Genomic DNA, 19,466 nt, shown 5'->3' with positions numbered 1-19,466 from the left:
TTGTGTGAGTATCACTTCATATATTCTTTGAGTTTAAAGAGGGATCTCTCTTCATAACCTCATGGAGATGTGATGCGCACACATACACACACATATGTACACACACACACAACCACTCTGCAAATTCTAACTACATTTGGGTTCTTCCAACTCAACTCAAACCTTGCAGTAAATTTATGAATCTTTTCAAAAATTTTCCACTAGTAATTTTATGCAAGGTTTGCTGTTGTCCCAGAATGATTTGTGGTGACAAGATGGCAGTGCTAAGGCAAATAAACAAGAAAAAACATTCATTTACAAGGAAAAGTGTAGATATTTCCTTAAGTCAGCATTTATAAAAAATTTTTTTCATGAATACTAGTTCTAGTGGTATGCTTTGAAAGAGAAATCTCAAAGGGCTCTAGTCCAATAATTTTGGGAATTCTGCACATTCAAGTTTTACTTAGAGTTTCATAATGAACATTAGCATTTAAAAGTGTCTGTGGAATCCCTCAATAAAACCACTTTGTGCAAAAGCATTTCCAAGTATATTTGGCCACAGGCTTTTTTTTTCCTTAACACACGGTAACACCCCAGGGAACACATTTTGTTTGGGAAATCTACCTTAAATGAAGAAACTCATTATGACAGTTTAGAAAGATCCAAGTGCCTTTCAAAGCAGAGGAGTGATGAGCTAGGTCCTTATCCTAAAGCAACCAGCATGTTACTTTTTTTTTTTTTTTGCCAATCTTGTTCTAAAAAATGAATCCTCTTAATAACCTATATCTTAAGAATTCAGATACCCACCTGTTTTACTAACAGGAATATCAGTCTTTTCTAGGGGTTCCATTCCCGAATTTTTATAAGGGAGGTGTCACAAGTTTTCAGTCTTTCAGGAGGTGATATGAGACATGCATCAATGATTTATGGGGACATGTGAACGGTTTTGCACAAATACACTCATATTAAATGAGATGATCTTTTGAAATATGACAAAGATTAATGTCTCTAATATAAAAAGTTTCCACAAATGAATATGAAATAGACCAAGAGTCTATCAGAAAAATAAGCAAAGATTATGGGTAGACAATTTGCAGAAAAGGAAATACAAATAGTCTTTCTATAAATAGTTTGTCTTCAATAGTGGACATGAAATGCAAATAAGAGCAACAAGGAAATAGCGTTTTTTTTCACCCATCAGGATTGCCAAAATTAAAAAGTGTTCACATCCAGAGCTAGTAAAAATTTAGGGAAATTGACACCTTTAATTCCTTAGTGAGGTTATGAATTATTATAATTTTTAAAAAGTGTAATCTGTCTTTAGCTATTGAAATTATGTCTACATATCCCTTGACCCAGCACATTTAACTCTACAGGAGTAAGAAAATATATAAAAGTATATAAGCTGCTTTGTGGCTGAATTCTTCAACCTCTATTCTCTCTTACCTCTCTATACTCTCTTACGTCTCTACACTCTCTTACCTCTCTAACCAGCTCACACACGCATCCACCTCCTTATCTGGGCTCCATTATCTCAAGCATCACAAGCTAGGTTAGTCACAAGGGAGCTGAAAATCTGGATCAGCACCACCTCTGAGGGGCTTGGAGGACTGAACTTGCTGTCGTTGCTGCTGGCTGAGTTGCAAGTACCCCCAACCCACCAAGTCACAGTCTCCAAGATCTTCCAACTCCCGCTGTCCTTGTGCTGTGTTTGAATTTAGAGCATTGTGGGAAGAGGGGATGAAGCAAGACCCCGTCTGCCGCTTCCCAAACCTTGAGACTCAGCCTTTTGGAAATGTGGCTCATCCAGTTCACACACACGTAGTAACTCCTTCCCAAATGAGCAGAGGATCAGAGCAGCAGACAAAAAGTTTCTAATATCAGAAACGTGCTGGGTCCAGGGTAGCACTCCCCACTGACTCTTTGTCCTTAGGTTAGAGACCAGTTTGCTGGCCCAGACTCCTTCCACGCTCATGATAACTTTCCTCTCGGGAATACTTGCCCTTTTCTGGAATCTTGCCTTGCTCAGCAGCAGTCCAGGCATCGAACATGTTTGTATGGCGTTCTAATTCAATGGTAGGATGAGGGCAAGTGGGAGCTCAGGACCCCGGAGGCACCCCCACCCCTTGTGCAAACTCATGGGAGGAGTGTTAACACCGAACCTCACTTGCATCCAGCCCCTTGAGTACCAAGCCTCAGACACAGCTACTTATACTGAGGAAAGGCTGATAACCCTTCAACCCCCCTGTATTGTCAGATCCTTGTGCAGGCAAAATGTCCTGCTACAACAACTTAAGGTTACAGAAATTTTCACGCTGAGGCAGCCTTGTGACGTTTATAGGGCAGTTCTCTATAGACACACATCTGGAAGTGATTACTTTTCTGTCCTTGTTTGCCTAATCAAAGTGAATCGTATGCTCACACATGCTCACTCTCTCCTGCTGGCAACAGCTTCTCCAGGATTCCCACCCACCATCCTCTTCAGGTTGAATTCCTAGCTAATTGTCTTCTTTACCGGATCCTCTTCCTCTGCTCAGTTTCTAATTTTGGAGTCCCCTGGGGTGAGCCCTTTACTATGTTTTTCTTCTTTCTGTAATGAGATCATCCATATCTCTAGTGTCAAATTCAATCTTTATTTTCATATTTAAATGTATATTTCCAGCTCAGTAATGCTCAACCTGGAGCAACTTTGCCCCCCTGCGCAATTTGGCGGTATCTGGAGACATTTTTGTTTGTCATGACTGAGCAGGGCAGATACTGTCATCCAGTAGATAGAGGCAAGAGATTCTGTGAAGCATCTTACAGTGCATACACATGCACAGGACAACCCCCACAACAAAGAAATATCTGGGCCTAAAAGTGAATAACGTTGACATTGAAAAACCCTGTAGCCCAAACACGTTAGTTACTCTGTTCTAGACTCACGTATGCAACATTACCATTTAAATGTCACACTTGATATGGTTAAAATATAAATCTTTATTTTCCTCTCCAATTATGCTTTTTCTTCTCTCAGTCCCATCTTGGTTAATGGCAGCATAATCTGTTTTGCCTCCCCTGAAACCTAGGAGTTGTACTTAATTCCTGTCATCCTCTCAGTCTCACATCCAATCCATCAGCAAATCCTGTGAGCTCTACCTGCAAATGTTATTCTGGCATCATCCATTTCTCTCCATCCCGTGGTAGCTACCATGCACCCCCCCCCCCCCCCACCTCTTGCTTGGTCCACTGCAGTAGCCTCTTAACTACTCTCCAGCTTGACCCCTGCTATCCTCTCACACAGCAGCTAAAGAATTCTTTTAAAAACATAAATTAGATTATGTCGCTCCTCCTCCTAAACCTCAATGCTGTCCCTTAGAACTTGGAAAATAGCCCTTAAATCAAAATCTGTTCCAATTCCCCTCTCCCAGGTCTTATTCACAAGCCTTCTCACTTGGAGAGGATTTCTCCTTGCAGATCACATCATTTCCTTTCTCCCTTCAGGCCCTTCCTCTTGGACTTCCTTCTCCCTGGAAGGCTCTGTTACCAGACCCTCCTAAGACTGACTGCTGCTTGTCATTCTTTCCTGTAGCAGATCAAGTGTCACATCTTGAGTGTACTTTCATGGCCAAACAAAGTGGCCTTTCCCGCCCACTGGCACCGTATGTCACACTGTTTTACTTTCTTCACAGTATCTAGGACTGTTCTGTTCATTTTCTTAGGCTCGAGTCACTCAAATTAAGGCTGCACGAGGGTATCTTCCTGTGCTTCACCTTAGTTGGTACTCAGTAAATTTTGTTTACATTAATGGTTGGATTTTCAGCAATACAAATAATTAGAAATGAGGCGTTCACCATTAGAAAGACTGATACTGAAGCCTAGTGGAGAGACAAGAGCTCATAATTCTAGAGTAAAAGACTGTCAAAGAGCAGACGGGGTCCACATAAAATGATACAGCATGGAAATTCTTTCCAGAAGTTTGCATTTCTGCTAAAAATAACATGACTTCACCATCTCTCTGCTCTTGTAAACTCCTTGTAGAAATAATCCCATATTACCTAATACTTATAATATTTATTCATATTTACTGTCCAACCAGATTACATGATGCTTAAGGGTAAAGATTCTTGTTTATCTTTTTATCACTTGTAGCACATTGCCAGACCTGAAAAAAAGCTGAGACTTTTCTGTATGGCCAACATGCTTAAGATTTGGTGCATAGAATTCATAATATCTATTTGCTATTCATATTTTTTCTGATTTTCTGCTGAGTTCAGGACAATTGAGGCATTATGATATTTCATATTTAGCAAAGCCTAAGCTTTATAATAATATCATTTGGTAATGACTATACCAAAGAGTAGAATAATAGATTCACTCAAATCATCATAAGAACTAACATAAATTGAGGGCTAATTATGTGCTAAGCCATATTCTAAAAGCTTTGTATACACTAAGTCATTTAATCTTCACAATAATTCTATGAGATAGTGATTATTTTTTTCCTCCTTTAACATTTAAAGAAATAGTGGCAGAGAGAGAGAAGCAACTTGTCCAAGGTCACACCGTAACAAGTGTTGACGTGCCCTTTGAACCCAGGCCGTATGGCTCCCAAGTCAATAACTTTAATCTCTATCCATTCACTTTTGATAAATACTATGTAATTGACTTTTTACAGGGCTTTATACCTTTAAAGTAACAAATCCTTTCTATCTGCATGCAACTTTTTAAAATTCCACAAGCGGATTTACTGCTGTATATATTACACAATTAAGCATGGCTCAACCCTTCACTAACTTCAGTGATAAATAATATTTCTGCTTTATGATATGCATGGCAAATTCTTTTTTTTATCCTCTATGAAAATGCAAGACTTTAGATGAATACACTAGCATATCTCTGCATAGTAGAGGCAGGGAGGGTGAAAACCAGGAAAATAAATTACTCTAACAACATATCTTGGCAGCATAATGGTCCATTTCCAGCAAAGAGCAAAATAGACATTACATGACATGCTCTTATTTGAGATAATCTTTTATGTTTGGTGATGATTAACAATCCAAATAAATCAATATGAACAAAGTTTAAGAATAAAAAGATTTAAAAAGCCCTTTAATTGTCCTTTCTATCAAAAAAGAATACATTTGTTATTTATAACCATAAAGAACCGTACTAATTTTCACAAAACGTTTAAGATTCAACATATTCAGGAGTGGCAGATTCACATAGCAGCCATGAAATGCACAAATAAAAATCTGCATTGAAAGAATATTAAAGGCCAGCCTGAAACAGAGAAATGAAAAAAATTCAAAGTAAATGTCTTGCTAGGTAGCCAGTTCAACATTAAGAGCCATCTGGTCTCTTTTCATGCTCCATATCCACTGTCCTCACCAACGTAGACGTGGACATGGTTTTTCGTCCCCTAATTAAGTGGAATCAATTTGGAATGGTAGGGCAGCGCTGCACAACCATTTACATTTTTTTTTGACAAGTAGTTGCCCGTTATTAGTTAGGTTTCGAAAAAATCTTGCACCAAGGGAACTAAAATCTTCACTTGAGAGATTTCCGCTTTTGTTTACTAAATCTTAACTTCACAACATCTCTTTCAGATAATCAAAGGGATAGATACCAGCCTTGTATTACAGATGAAGAAATTGTGGTATTTAGGCGTGAATTTAAAAAATCAAAGGGCAAGTTCTATACCAGGAAGGGAATTTGGAGTCAAGGAAGTGGAAATAAAATCCTTCCTCTAGCGCGTAGTAGCTGTATGACCTTAAGATAGCAAATATATCTCTTAGTTTTAATTTCCTCAATTATAAAATTAGAGTAATGTATATGAAAGTGAGCCCAGTCTGCTGAGTCTCTTGCTGAACCTCAAAAATCTGAAACTTTAAAAATCTGAAAATAAATTCATCATCCTCCCCTTCTCTCATTCTCCATCCTTCTTCTTTCTCTTATTATCACTAATTTGCTAATTGGTGCTTTAGTCACTCAAGCCAAACATTGGAAAGATATTCTGTAACCCTCTGTTCTCAGATGGTCAAAACTATGTATCAATTATACCTCTTAAAGATCTTGAGTATCTCTTCCTTTCTTCATCTTCACTTGCCTTTGTCTCAGTCAAGTTTTTCACCGATTAGAATTATTGCAAATGTCTCTTAACTGTTTCATCCATTGTAACCATCCACGATACTGCTAATCTGATTACTGAAATCAAAAATATGTTATCAACCCTCCTTTTAAAATCTTCTATACCCTTCAGTTTAAAAAGTGGAAACATCTTAACACAGCGTAAGCACCTGCACCTTCAGCATCATTTCCTGTCTTTCTACAAAGCCTTCCTCTAATTCAGCTGAAGTGACCTGCTTAGTAAGACTCTAGGCTGCCAGGTTTCCCCATGTCTTTGGCCTTTGTCTGTTCATTTGCCACTGTCTGATTAACTCCCGGTCACTCCTCAAGATTCACACTTTCATTTTAACCTCCAAAGAAGGAAAAATAAATCACCTTGCTCACCCAATAGCACATGTGCAACACGCTCACCAAAGAAGATGAATTGAATCAGAGTACTAAACAGGTAAAAAGAAAGGTGGCCCATTTCAAGGACCCCAGTGCCCCTGTATTCACTTCTTCTTTACTTACCCATCTCTGTGTTGAGTTAATTTGAAAGCTGGTCATCTGAAGGGAAGTCTACCACTCTTCCTCACACTAAAATGTTCTCAAAGAGGACTTTCTGTTGATCTAGTTACAAAGAGGATGGAAAGCTCTTAGAAGTCAGAATGTCTACCTCTCTTCTGCTATCCTCATATTCAGACCATCATCAGTGCATTCGAGTGGAAGAGTAATGTCAGTTCCCGCAGTCCTTGGTTGGAAATAAGCTGATGAATGTGAATGTGTTGGTGGCAGAGAAAAAAGCTGATGAAGAAGCTGAGAAACGGCAGCTCCTGGCTTGCCCAGAAATTAGCCCGGAGAGCATTTAATCAGTGGCCATGATTTAGGCTGTGGTCCAGCTGTGGAGACCCTTATAAGTTCATTGCATACTGTTTTGATTTTACCTTATTATATTTGGGATTTTTTTTGTTATTATAGTTGTTCAGTATAGAAAAAGAACACTGAGGATATTTCACACTTTAACTTTATGTAACATTACGTGAGCAACCATCAGCTTTTAAAGCTTATCAACTGTTTGCTTGTCATCCCTTCAGTTAAAGTTGGGCAGCCTTAAACTTGTTAGCATCCACATAAATGCTAACTTTTCCTCCACAGGGTGGTTGATCATACGCCTGGGTTTGCTCAGACTAGTCCTGGATCATATAGAGGGTACTGGGATCTAGTCTACTGCCAATGTATAAAAATCAGAAACCATGGGACTGACTCCATGGCTTAGTTCTTAAGTTCAGCACACTCTCCTCCAGTGGCCTGGGTTTGATTCCTGGGCATAGAATACCACCACTCATTAGTAGCCATGTGACTCATACCTGGCACAGGTATTAGCTCCGGGAGAATCTTTCTGAGCAAAAGGAGGAAGATTAGCAATGGATATTAGCTCAGGGAAAATCTTCCTCAGCAAAACAAAACAAAACAAAACAAAACACCAGTTTAAGAGGTAAAGCGTTTATTTGGGATCAAAGAATTGCCATTCAGGGAGAAACCGAAATAGGGTCCTGATTACAGGAGAGGGGCTCAGGGATTTTAGGGAGAAAAGGAGGAAGATGAGGTGAGATGTTTTCAAGAAGCGTTCAGTGGTGTTGACAAGCTAAGCCGCCGTTGGCTGCACATGATTAGGTATTGATCCTACCTTCAGAAGGTCCGCAGTCATCAGTCCTGTGATCAGGATGCTGTGCTCCTGTTGACTTCTCAAACTATTGCTGGTCAAACAATTGCTATTTTGGCCCAGTCCAAGGTTCAAGGAACAAGATGAGCAAGGCCTCTTCCTCTGGAATGGCTGCTCTGGCTCTGTTTTAAAATGGCTCCCCTAATGTCAATTTCTCACCTTCTTAATGCCTTCTTTCAGTCTCAAAGTCTCTCAGTTTACACAATAAATGTAATGTTCTCTCCATCCATAGGGGAACTAAGCAGAGCTCAAAACTTCTCTCTGCAATGCTTGCAAGGGGAAAACGACAAAATATAATTACTAGATTGTAAAAGAATCCAGTTTAGGATTCATGGGAAGACTCTTAAGGAAGGAAGTTTCGAGATTCATAAGTTAGGTCAAGAGTACCTATATAACCTATATAACTATATAACCTATGTAATTCACCTCTATAGAAAGGGCTTTCTCAGCTTTCACATTTACTAAGGTCTTGACCATGAGACTAGAAAGAGGGGGAGCTAATTTGAGGAACCGAAAAAAGTCCAATGTCAGCCGTAGGATGAGAGAGGAGGTGTTGTGAGAAATTAGACGAGAGAAGTCAGCAGAGTTCAGAACAGCCAGCCTTGGGAGCCAGGTCAAGGATTTTCAAATTCACTCTAAAGCGATAACAAGAAAAATACTGCAATATTTAAGGAAGGCCGATTTCTGATTTTATCTACTTCTTATTAAAAAGAATACTCTGACATCTGCGTGGATAATGGATTAGGGTTGGGTCAGGTGTATGGATAGTAATGGAATTGTGGAGACCGGTAGCAAGCTAAAGTGACCGCCATCATCAGACAGTGTGGGAATTTAGCTATAGTGGTTGTGGCAGAAAGTAAACAGTTTACCTTCAGAATTAAGAGGACTAAAACTTGAAAAATATTTTTTTGTCCTGAATGTTTCTATTTATATCAAAGCAAAGAGACATCTAGAAATCATCTCTGTGGACAGGTGAATATTTACATTAATTGTTTCCTTTACTCTTAATCAGTTTTGCCCTTAATGGCTGGGAGGACACCTTCAGAGAGGAAATTGGGCCTGATGTTTTCATAGGGCAGACCAGAGCAGCAAGAGAGAGCAGGGCACCGGAAAGAAAGAAAGTCTTTCTGGGAGCACCGCTTATCCCAAAGAGCTAGGAGCATTTCCAGGCCAGCCCTCCATCCTTCTCTGAGCATCCCTCCCTCTGTCCACATCTTATTAGAGAGTCCACCTAGGACCAGCACGAAAAGCGATTTTGCTGTCCTGACAATTTAACACTCAAGTGAACTCAGATGAATCTACAACAGGAGTTACTTCTGTTTACAAATCAGTATCTAAATGGTACCAATTTTGCAAGCCTTTGGATCTAATTTGTTTTGAGGATACAATAAAACTCAGTTAAAATTTGTTTTTTCTGTAACTTGAGGCAGCTGAATGTCAGCATTTGTGACATACCCAGACAGTTGGGAAAGAAAAAATGTGTCTGTGTAGTCTTACTTATGCAAACAGAGTTCCCGAGGAAATGATTCTTGATATTTTCAGTCTTCCCTTCTGAGAAAACAAATTCGGATCCTATGGGAAAGAAAGTATGATTAAAAGAGTTTCTTCTACCGCTACTGTTTGTCCTACTGTATCCCAACGTATCACTCCCTTGCCTCTGATTAGGATTAGGAATTATATTGATTCAAACCAGTTTCTTTCAAGTTCAATTTTTGCTGTGTATTGTGTGGAAACATGACTTGACTTCATTTCATCTCAGCGATATTTGTGAGGCATTGTAAATAAAAATCTTTCAGACTTTAATGCAGTTCAGTGAAAAGTTTATAAGAAACTCAAATAACTAATGTAATACTTGAAAAGAGTAGATCACATATTAATAACGTCTACCAGGTGGTATTTTATTTTTATTTGGTAGAAATGAAACTCTCTGTGACACCTAACCCTGAGAACTTCTAGTATAGGCATTCATTTATATGCTTTCATTATACTCAGTGAGTGGAATATGCTGGAATCTACACCCATGACCTGGATAATGTGCCGTGTAATTTCTGTTTTTGCACTCAGACATGAAACTCATTAGCTTTTGTGGTTTCAGTGCACGTGCATTGAACAGAAAGGCATTTAATTATTACAACCAAGGAGGTGATTTTAATTTTTAGTAAAAAAGAAGCTAAATGAGATCAGAAAAAGTTTTTAAAGTTGCCCTGTAATCGTGCTAATGCATCATCCTTTATATTATTTACTGGATACCAACAAATGATATGTTTTATTTTAACAGGCAATTTGCTGCCAGAGGTGTGTTTTTCTTCCAAAGGGTAAGTGCCTTTTAAGAAATATTATATAGAATTATCACGGTTTCTGATTTATAGCTTTGAAGAGCCTATTAATTTAAAAGCCCAGTGGCTGACAGCAGTGTTGTTTAAAGGCAAGGATATATAGTATTAATTATCTTAAGCTCCAGATTATTGTTCATGCTGCAAACATTACGTAGAAAGGACAGACTGGAACAGTTCTCTATTTTAGTAAGAATAATTAATTAACCTGGCAATTTTAAAAGAAATACCTGTTGAAGTAAAATACAAAGAACACAGATCTGTTTGGTCACATTTGTTTTATTTCTAGGTAGTTTCCAACAGTTTTCATGGAAATTACAGCCCCCCATGGGGTATGGCTGCAGTTTTTGTTACTGATCTTTGTCATTTGGTTGGTTGGAATTAGAGAATGGCTTGGTCATTTTGGAAGTTAAAAAGGGTTGTATCTTCATGTTACTATTTGCCAATAAGACTATATATATTCTTTACTTGAGCCCATAGAGGTTGTAAAATTTAGTAAGATATTAGGTTTGAGCCTGAGTTAAGTTTTATTGCTGAATCAATCTAGTATTAAATTTTCAAGAATCCTATGAGGTTTAAAAGTAAGCTAAATGTTGAAGTACAGTCTATTTTATATTTTATTGTGTAGCAAGAAATGATCAGCGCATGGGCTTGTTTCTCCGCTTGCCTTCTCTAAGCATTGTCAGACAGTGAAAACGTGAGGGGGTATAATGTACTGCATACCTGGCATAGAGTCTATGTTTCTTGGAGTCATGGGCTATGTCTTCAGAAGATGCCCTTCAACATTTTCTATGGCAAACATTGATGTCTACTCCTGCTCTTGGTTCTGATCCTCACTTGTTTATATTTGTTGGCAGACTACCTACCATCACTGTTTTACTTTCATACTTGCAGATGCTCTAGCAAGAGAAACTCATTGTCTTTAGGGCATTTGAACCCTGCTGTGGGTTGTAATAACAGAGTGGCTCTATGTGTAGTTATGTTGTGAAGATCAGTAAATTCATAGATGATAACTCTTTTCTCTGCCTAATAGTTGTTCCTTTATAAGGTCTGTGTTTGTGTGATAAGAGGATGTCGGCATATTAGCCTGATTTACAACATGCATGCTAACCATGATGTCAAGTTATTTAGTTAACAGAAAACTGCATTTTGGAAAGAAACAAAAAGTGACTTTTAAAAGCCATGCACTGTTATGGTAGGAGCCCATAAAACTTAAATAAGTGACCAAGAAGTATTTTCAAAAGCACAATTTACAAATTTTTCCATGTCATAGTGGACATTAGTTATGATAAAGTTACAGCGAACTTCTTTTTCTAAGTTTAATCTTAACTACATAAACTTATGATATATGTTATCATAGTGTTCAGACTACATTGCACAAAAAAATCAAGAGAATTAAAATTTTCAACATTTCCTGACTTTTTCCCTCCTCCATACGAATGCTCTGGGGAAAAGAACAAAGGCTTTGGGGTAAACTAAAATTGACTTGTAAACCTAGCACCAGCCCTTACTAGCTGTGTGACCCCAGGCAAGCTACTTAACTTCTCTGAGATATTTTCATCATTCTTCAAACTGGATATAATACTCCCTATGATGCAAGACTGCTGTAATGAGGCTGCAAGTGATTTGTCAGTTCCCTCTTTCTCCTTAGAGTAAATCTATTGTTACGTGCACACAGCCTCAGACAAACTCCTTACTGCTCTATCTGATAAAACTGTAATTTCATGGTGTGCTTGTTTGGTCTGTTTGTTTCTTTTGTGTATGTAGACTTCCTCTTGGGTACACTGAATTGGCAGGGTATTGACATTTTTGAAATAAAGGCATAGTATCTTGCTAAACTCTATGTAAAGATTTTACATTCTGTCCCTGTCCATGTGTCCACCCAGGGGATCGCCCTACGGGTATTTATGAACACAACTCTCATTTTAGTAGCTCTTTCTGTATCTAAATACCTCTTTCCTTTCTTGCCCTTCCTTCACTGTCTCTACTTAGGCTATTTGCTGTGCATAGAACCACTCCTCTTTACTATATACTGAAGCTTGGAATCAGGACCCTGTTCTTGCTTCTTTTATTCCTTTATCTAGGAAAGTACCTCCTTTTTGCAATGTTTTCTCTAAAAACACTGCTGGGGAATTGGATACTTAAATAGCTGAAAATGATTCAATCGCCTTCTTAGTTAATATTTACATTTCAACGAGCTTTTGTTATGGCTGAACCTAAATGCAAGGGGCCATGATGATCTCTGTGGCATGGGGAATAATTTGAGGCCAGAAGTGTTTCCCAGGCATCCCCATAAACTGTAAAAAGTAGTGTTGCTTCCTGTCTGTACTTACTATAAACACCTACATACGTACAGGACTTCTCATTCATATTCTCTTTCTCTCGTCCACCTCTCTCTCACTGCCTATAAACAACCTTAAACAGACATAGATGGATATCTAGGCTTCTTCTGTAAAATTTAAACACATTTTCTCCTAAATATATTTTAAATCTCTTCTCTGCTGTTGTCCAAGCCTTTATATTTTGTTAGTTTCTTTCAAAACTTTAAGAATAATTTACATTTTTAATCGTGTTTTCATTGTCACAAATTGTCATACACCTTAGCCAAATAATTCTGTTAAGGTTGGAAGGTATTATAATATTTGTATTTCTGATCAGAAAACTGAGACAGAGGTGACTTGGCCAAAGTCGGGAAAGCAAAGATGGGTTAATCCCAGGGATTCTGACACCCAATCCAGTTCGTATGCAGATATTATTCCATCGCATAAAAGCAATTTCTATGCTATTTTCCTTCTATGGATTTATTCATACATATGGAAATAGGAGAAAGAAGAAAACCAAGCAAAATGTGCTGTGGGTGGGAATGTGAGTCAGCTCTTCAATGAGCCAGACTCTCACCAGGCTACTTGCCAGGATAAACTCGGTGTTGACAGGAGTTTGATTTCAATTTTTTTATAGCAAAAAGCCAAAAATGAAAGTAGTTTACAAGTGATAAATGAGATATTCATTTTTAAATAGAATTCTCTGCTTGAATAATGGAATGCATATATGACATTGCTACAGTTCTTGAGAACATAGTAGAAGACCCTGGATGCGACATTTTGGTGGGCACAGCTAACTAATTCTGGAAAAAAAAGAGACAGTGGATTCCCCTGAGAAAATTTTAGTTGACCTTTAAAATGTCATTCCAAGTGCTTAGGTAATAAAAAGTTGGAAATTTTTGATATTTGTTGATTTTATCTCAAAGTTTTATGTTGATTTATTTTCTATGGTTGCTGAAAAGTGACTACCGGGTTCTAGGGCTTGCAGAAAATACCTTCCTTCGTCTCAGTCCTTTCTTCTATGTGAGATCAAAGGTCCAATGGTTTGCTTCACTCTTCTTGAGTCAAAACTTACCAGTTATACCGATCATAAAAAAAATTTTCTCCAATTAGATAAATTGGATGTTTTGGTTTTGTTTTTTGTTGGCTTCTTGATTGTCTTTAACAGTCATTCTATATTAATTTTGACAAATTCAGGGAGTGAGGTTAAATGATCATGAGAGTAGGGTCATTCTTGAACTAACTGTTGGTGCAATGAGTGTATCTGGGATTATAGGGTAGAAGTTGGTCAGGAGTGTCTATTTATTATGAAGATGTCCACCGTATGAGATGCACTCAAATCTAAAGTTCTCCTTTCTGAATAAATTGCATTTTTTCACTAGAAGATGGAAAAATCCAGAAAGATCACTTCTTTCTTTTTCTTTTTTTCCTTTTTGGTGGGGAAGATTGGCCCTGAGCTAACAGCTGTGCCAATCTTTCTCTATTTTATGTGAGACACTCCCACAACATGACTTGATGAGCGGTGCTAGGTCCGTGCCCAGTATCCAAACCCGCAAATCCTGGGCTGCTGAAGTGGAGCGCACAAATGTAACCACTACATCATGGGGCTGGCCCCCAGAATGTTCATTTCTTTACATCTAGAATGTTCTTTCTTGCACACATGCTTTAAAACCTCCATCATGGACTCTTGGATTCCCCACCATATGCAGAGGTGCATCTCCTTTTTATTTCTTCATCATTACTCCTAGTCATTTTCAGTTACCACGAAGATATCTGAGAAACATGGTACCAAGTTCTCCTGAGTGATGGTATTTGCCTTTCGTTTCTGAATCAAGCTCTATGCTTCTTTATACCTTCCAACTTTGGACATATTTTCATGGGCAATTTGATCATTAGCAAATTTATGAGACCTAAGTTTATATTGCTGTTTCAAGTAAATATTTAAAGCACTCCAAAAAATCTTTTTTCAGTGAGTTTCATTCTATGTAGAAAAAACTCCACAATCATTCCTTTTTCTTACATATCGTCATTTGCTTTTATACATTTACCTTGAAGTAAGTGTAAGTTTGTCTCGCTCAACTTCAGAGACTGATTCGGGAGAGTGAAGGTGCCACATTTCTCTCAGAATTCCCAAGGACTGATTTTCTTCATCTAAACAAATATAACCAGTATAAAACCTTCATATTGAAAATAAGTATAAATATTGAAACCTGAATTATATAATAAAATTAACATGGTAAACTTCTCTTTCCACAGTGAAATGCTCCTTGTAGAAATCATACTAATTGCAGCTAGTGGATTACGGTAACTTAAAGCAAAAAAACTTCGCCATAATCGCACCACCCTTTGAGATAGCTACCACTGATGTTCCAGAGTGTTCTACTAGACTTTAAAGTGCATTCATTTACACCTCAAAATTTGCAATTGTGTAGGTTTATTCCAATCCCTTTTCTTAGATAAATGCTTTTCCATCCTGCTCTGTGTCCCAAGAGGCACCGAACAAAGCCTCTTTTGCCTTCTGGCTTCTTTTGGTTCATTCTGGGAGAAGGCCTGGAAGATCGGAAGGAGAGTGGAGCGCGAGATCAGGTTTTCATTTGCCTGTCTCTCTCTTTCCCAGGTCGCCTCACAGCTCTCGGTTCCTCTCAGTGCACACTTCCCTAGACAGCAAATTCTGGGTTCCAGGAACTGCTCCTTCCCCTGTTCCTGCCATAGCGGGGAGAGTGAGAGTTCTCCTGTGGAGCCCCATGGGTTTTGTGAACGCTCCACCTACATCTTTGGAAATGGTCCCCTACTTAAACCATCTGAGAATTATCCTAATTTGAGCGTGCCATCTGTTTCTAGTTGGGACACTGACTCATAGTGTACTTTATAAATTGTTTAATTGCCTGCTTTTTATTTTGTTCTACAATATGTCTTGAACATTTTTGCATGTTTTTCAGTGTTATGTTGCCACATTTTCACAGCTCATGCTCCACACCTACCACAATTTGACATATACCTTCTTTTCTATTTTCTATTTTTCATTATTAGTGGCAGGGCCATAATGAGCACCCCTGTAGATATGTGCATCCTCGATTATTTCCTTAGGATAAATTCCCAGAAGTAAACTAATAGAAGTAGTTTCAAATGGCATGCTATTATTAGTACTGCAGATTTATAATCAAAGAAATATGCTCTATTGATCATTCTTTGGCTCTCCCATGTCTATACTACCGAAAGCAGTTCAGCACTCTCTTCTGAGTCCTGTTACTTGACGATGAGAGAGCTGGATCTGCAGGCTCTAGGATTTCCTCAGGGTACATTCTAAGTTTTGTTTGCTCATAAGATCATTGACCCACATTTCTTAATTAGCAACAGGAGCTCCTTTGTGGTTAGACACCAGGCCAGGTGGAGCCATAGTAGGCCCTGCTACCAAAGGGCTATCCAATGCTATGCAAGGCCCTCTGCTGGAAACGCCTCCATTGCATCTCTCCATACTTCCCTCATCCTTTACACCAGTTCTTCCCTGTTCAGGACAGGAGGGCCTGGAGACAAACCTATGAACCATATTCAAGTATTTGCAGAATTCACTAATAAAGAGTGACCTTTAGTGACTACATGTTCATTTAAGAGGGGAATGATTCCCTTCCATCTTTTGTTTGTTCACGTGCCCATGCTAATATGAGGCTGACCATTGTGAACATTGTTTCAATCTTGTAAATGCCCATCTTTGTGCTCTGAAAGAACCGAAGCAGTTGAAACACAAATGAAACAAAAATTCAGGCTTTTGTTTTTCTTTTCTTAAATAGAATTATAAATTTCACACAACTCAAATACTCAATTTATAACTATAAAAATGACCCAGATGATACAAAAATTGTCACTAGAGTTATCAGCATGTTTCTACATCTTGGCTAAAAGCCCAGGAAGAATAGATTTACAGAATGAAAATCTGGAGTGTTTTATAAATATTATAAATACTGTTATCACTGAAGAAAATGTGTACTTGGAGGCAGCAACTCTTACAAAAGGAATATAAAACATGCATATACATCATTTTCTTAAATGTTCTCCCATCTTCTCTGATTAACTGAACAAAAAATAATTACTGTCATGGGAGAACAAATAAACAATAACAAAATACCTCTCCAAGGTTTTATATGTGTTTTTTAAACTTAGTTTCCCCAGAAACTGGACATCCTGTCATGTATTTTTGGAGATCCATGAGTTATGAGATTTTTATGGATAAGTGTGTGTGTATGTTTTCATTCTATAATAATCTTTAAAAATGTTGACACATTAATATTAATGAAATCCTAATTAACCACCTGATAATATTGTGTGTCATGCAACTTCAAATTGTTTCACTATAATTGGTAAGAAATCACAGGAAGAGAGAGATCCCTTAAATAATGTTATAGTGCGTAATTTCAGTCAAAGCCATTTGAAGCCTAGAAAGTTTTACTAACCAAAATTTCACTGTAGTTGGATTGTACAAAATTGTTGGGAGAATTAAGTTATTACATGACAAATAATAGTGCAGCCCTGTGGAGTTTATAGAAGTCTCCACTCTAAAATTCAGCAATGTTGGGGGCCGGCCCTATGGCCCAGTGGTTAAGTTTGCGCACTCCACTTCGGTGGCCCAGGGTTTTGCTGGTTCAGATCCTGGGCACGGACATGGAACCACTCATCAGGCCACGTTGAGGCAGCGTCCCACATGCCACAACTGGAAGGACCCACAACTAAAATATGCAACTATGTACTGGGGGGATTTGGAGAGAAAAAAGTAGGGAAAAAAAATGATTGGCAACAGCTGTTAGCTCAGGTGCCAATCTTTAAAAAGAAAAAAAATTCAGCAACGTACTCACATTAAAAGTGGCAATTTAGTTTCATATAAACAACATCATTGGTGATAAGATATTAAACCTGTTATTTTGAATTGTATAGGCTCTACAGTTTTATTTATAAATTTCGAGATTTTGAGGTTTTTAAAAAGTCATGTAAGGGCTAATTTTTTGTTTATACATTGATAAATAATATTAAAATAAGGGCAATTTTAATCAAAATAAGGCATTTGTGAGAAAATTTTGCTTGATGTGTGATACATTCATCACTAGATTTTCAGAAACATTTAATATTGGTCATTCTCCTATATCCAGGATCAGAACTGTATTTATTTTTGAACCATGCCTTTCCCCACCACTACTTCTCCCACGTATTCAGTTAGCGGGTAACTGTAGAGGGTAAATTGTAATCTACACCCTGAAAGCCGCTCAGAAATTTCTGCAGAAAATGTAGACGTTGGTCATGGTATATACAAATTTTTCTCAATAAAACATAAATCTTGATTGCAGTGTCTAGAAATCCAGAAGTACTTCACCAAAAGCATAAGGAACCAAATGAACGGGTATGTCACTTCACTGTGAATCATGAAGGAATTTGGAAGATGATTAAATTCCTAAACAAATTGAGACCAGAGCTTATCAAGGTGTGAAGAGCTCTTATATTCATTGCTGGAAGATAGACTTGAGTATTTCTAGATGCTTCTTGCCTTCTGGTTACACTACGGGGAAACATCTGTAAGATTCAGATGTTTGGTAATATTACTCCTTATTAATAAATGTTGCGTGTGATTCGCTTGTCGTTTTGTACCTCAATAGTGCAGTATATTCCTAACCATTTTGCTTTCAGTCGGCCAAGCTACTCCAGACCATCTTTCTTGCCACTGCTAAAATAATCTTGCTTAACATTTTTTTCATGTGCTGGACAATCTCCCGTTATTTTCATGTCCAAAGGTCTTAGGCTGGCATCCAGTGTCCCTCCTCCGCAGCCTATCTTTCCAACCTTTTACCCTGTACTCCATAGCATGACCTTCTGCTCCAGAAAGAGTGCTCTACTCACTGATGCTTAAACACGCTTGCTCCTTTCAGCCTATCTTCTATGAATCTTCCTGGGTGCAGTCTGTTATTATATTTCCCACCTCTGAACCCCCATTTCAGATAGTGTATGGATCACTAACTTTTCATTAATTACGTTTCCTGATGTTTGGAAATAACGTTTCCCATGGTCCTCCAATTAGATAATAAATTTCTTAGGGACGGAGTTTCGCTTTGTGTAGCACCTAGAATGATTTTAGCCCTCCCATAGCACTCAATAACTTTCACTGAATTAATGTCTTAATTTTGATTTTATATTTATTAGATTAAAACTATGAACTGTTAAATTGTGTTGCATTATTCATATGCCTTTAATAATATTCTGGGATAAAGCTACTGATTCCATGGGGAAAAAAAATAGAAAACCACAACAAAATACTTTGGGCAAAAATAAGGAGTTCTGGAGTTCCAAATTTGCGCATGATATTAGAATATGGGTATTCCTTATACGTAAACGACTCATTTAAGAACTGAGAACTCCTAAATTCTGTACTTAACTTACCAAGTCCTCAGTGTTGAACTAAGTGTAAAATGGGCAAATATAGAAAAGATATTTTGCAAAACTAAAAATACTTGACTGTGTGTATATTACCATTAGCACTGCTACTTTTTGTGTACTATTTTTCTTTCTTCCATGCAGACTATTTATTATTTGTAGGTGTAAATCAAGACAACTTCATACATATTGTACAAAACACACATCAAAATCTTGACATTATATATTATTCTCTTTGAGGGGAAAAGTTTCACAGTTGCCTGGAATACAGGCCTCACCTCGGTGTATTATTTGAGAATGTAGGAAATGTCACACAGACTCAGATCTGTGGTCCAGTCAGCTCCCGAGTCAGTCCGGAATGGTCTTTGATGGTCATGCAAAAGATAATTTTATAGGACAGTATGGTTGCCCACTATGATGTCAGCCTTCAAAGCTCAGAAAAGGTTGTTCCACTATCAAAACCATTGGGCTTCCAGCTGGACAGGGTCATTGCTTTGCCTGATATTGGAGAACAACCAGGCAGATTGCATAATAACATATGTGTGCTCAACATGCTTTATTTCTATGAGTCTGCAGTTGCAGCTGTTCTCATGATGTAGTTACCCATGGAAG

The 19,466-nt window shown here is 38.0% G+C and overlaps 1 protein-coding gene across 1 annotated transcript in view; it reads left to right on the top strand.

Moving 5' to 3' along the window:
• Positions 1–19,466, top strand: part of TENM3 (teneurin transmembrane protein 3) — a 2,420,957-nt gene that overhangs the window by 404,884 nt on the left and 1,996,607 nt on the right. Inside the window, exon 3 of the mRNA XM_070598205.1 lies at positions 10,068–10,104. The gene's annotated coding sequence lies outside the window, so the exon portion shown is untranslated. The remainder of the gene's footprint in view (positions 1–10,067; positions 10,105–19,466) is intronic.

This window comes from Equus przewalskii, chromosome 28, assembly GCF_037783145.1.
Source record: "Equus przewalskii isolate Varuska chromosome 28, EquPr2, whole genome shotgun sequence".
NCBI lineage: Eukaryota > Metazoa > Chordata > Mammalia > Perissodactyla > Equidae > Equus > Equus przewalskii.
The sequence above is the reverse complement of the archived record's forward strand: the minus strand, read 5'-3'. Positions and strand labels throughout refer to the sequence as shown.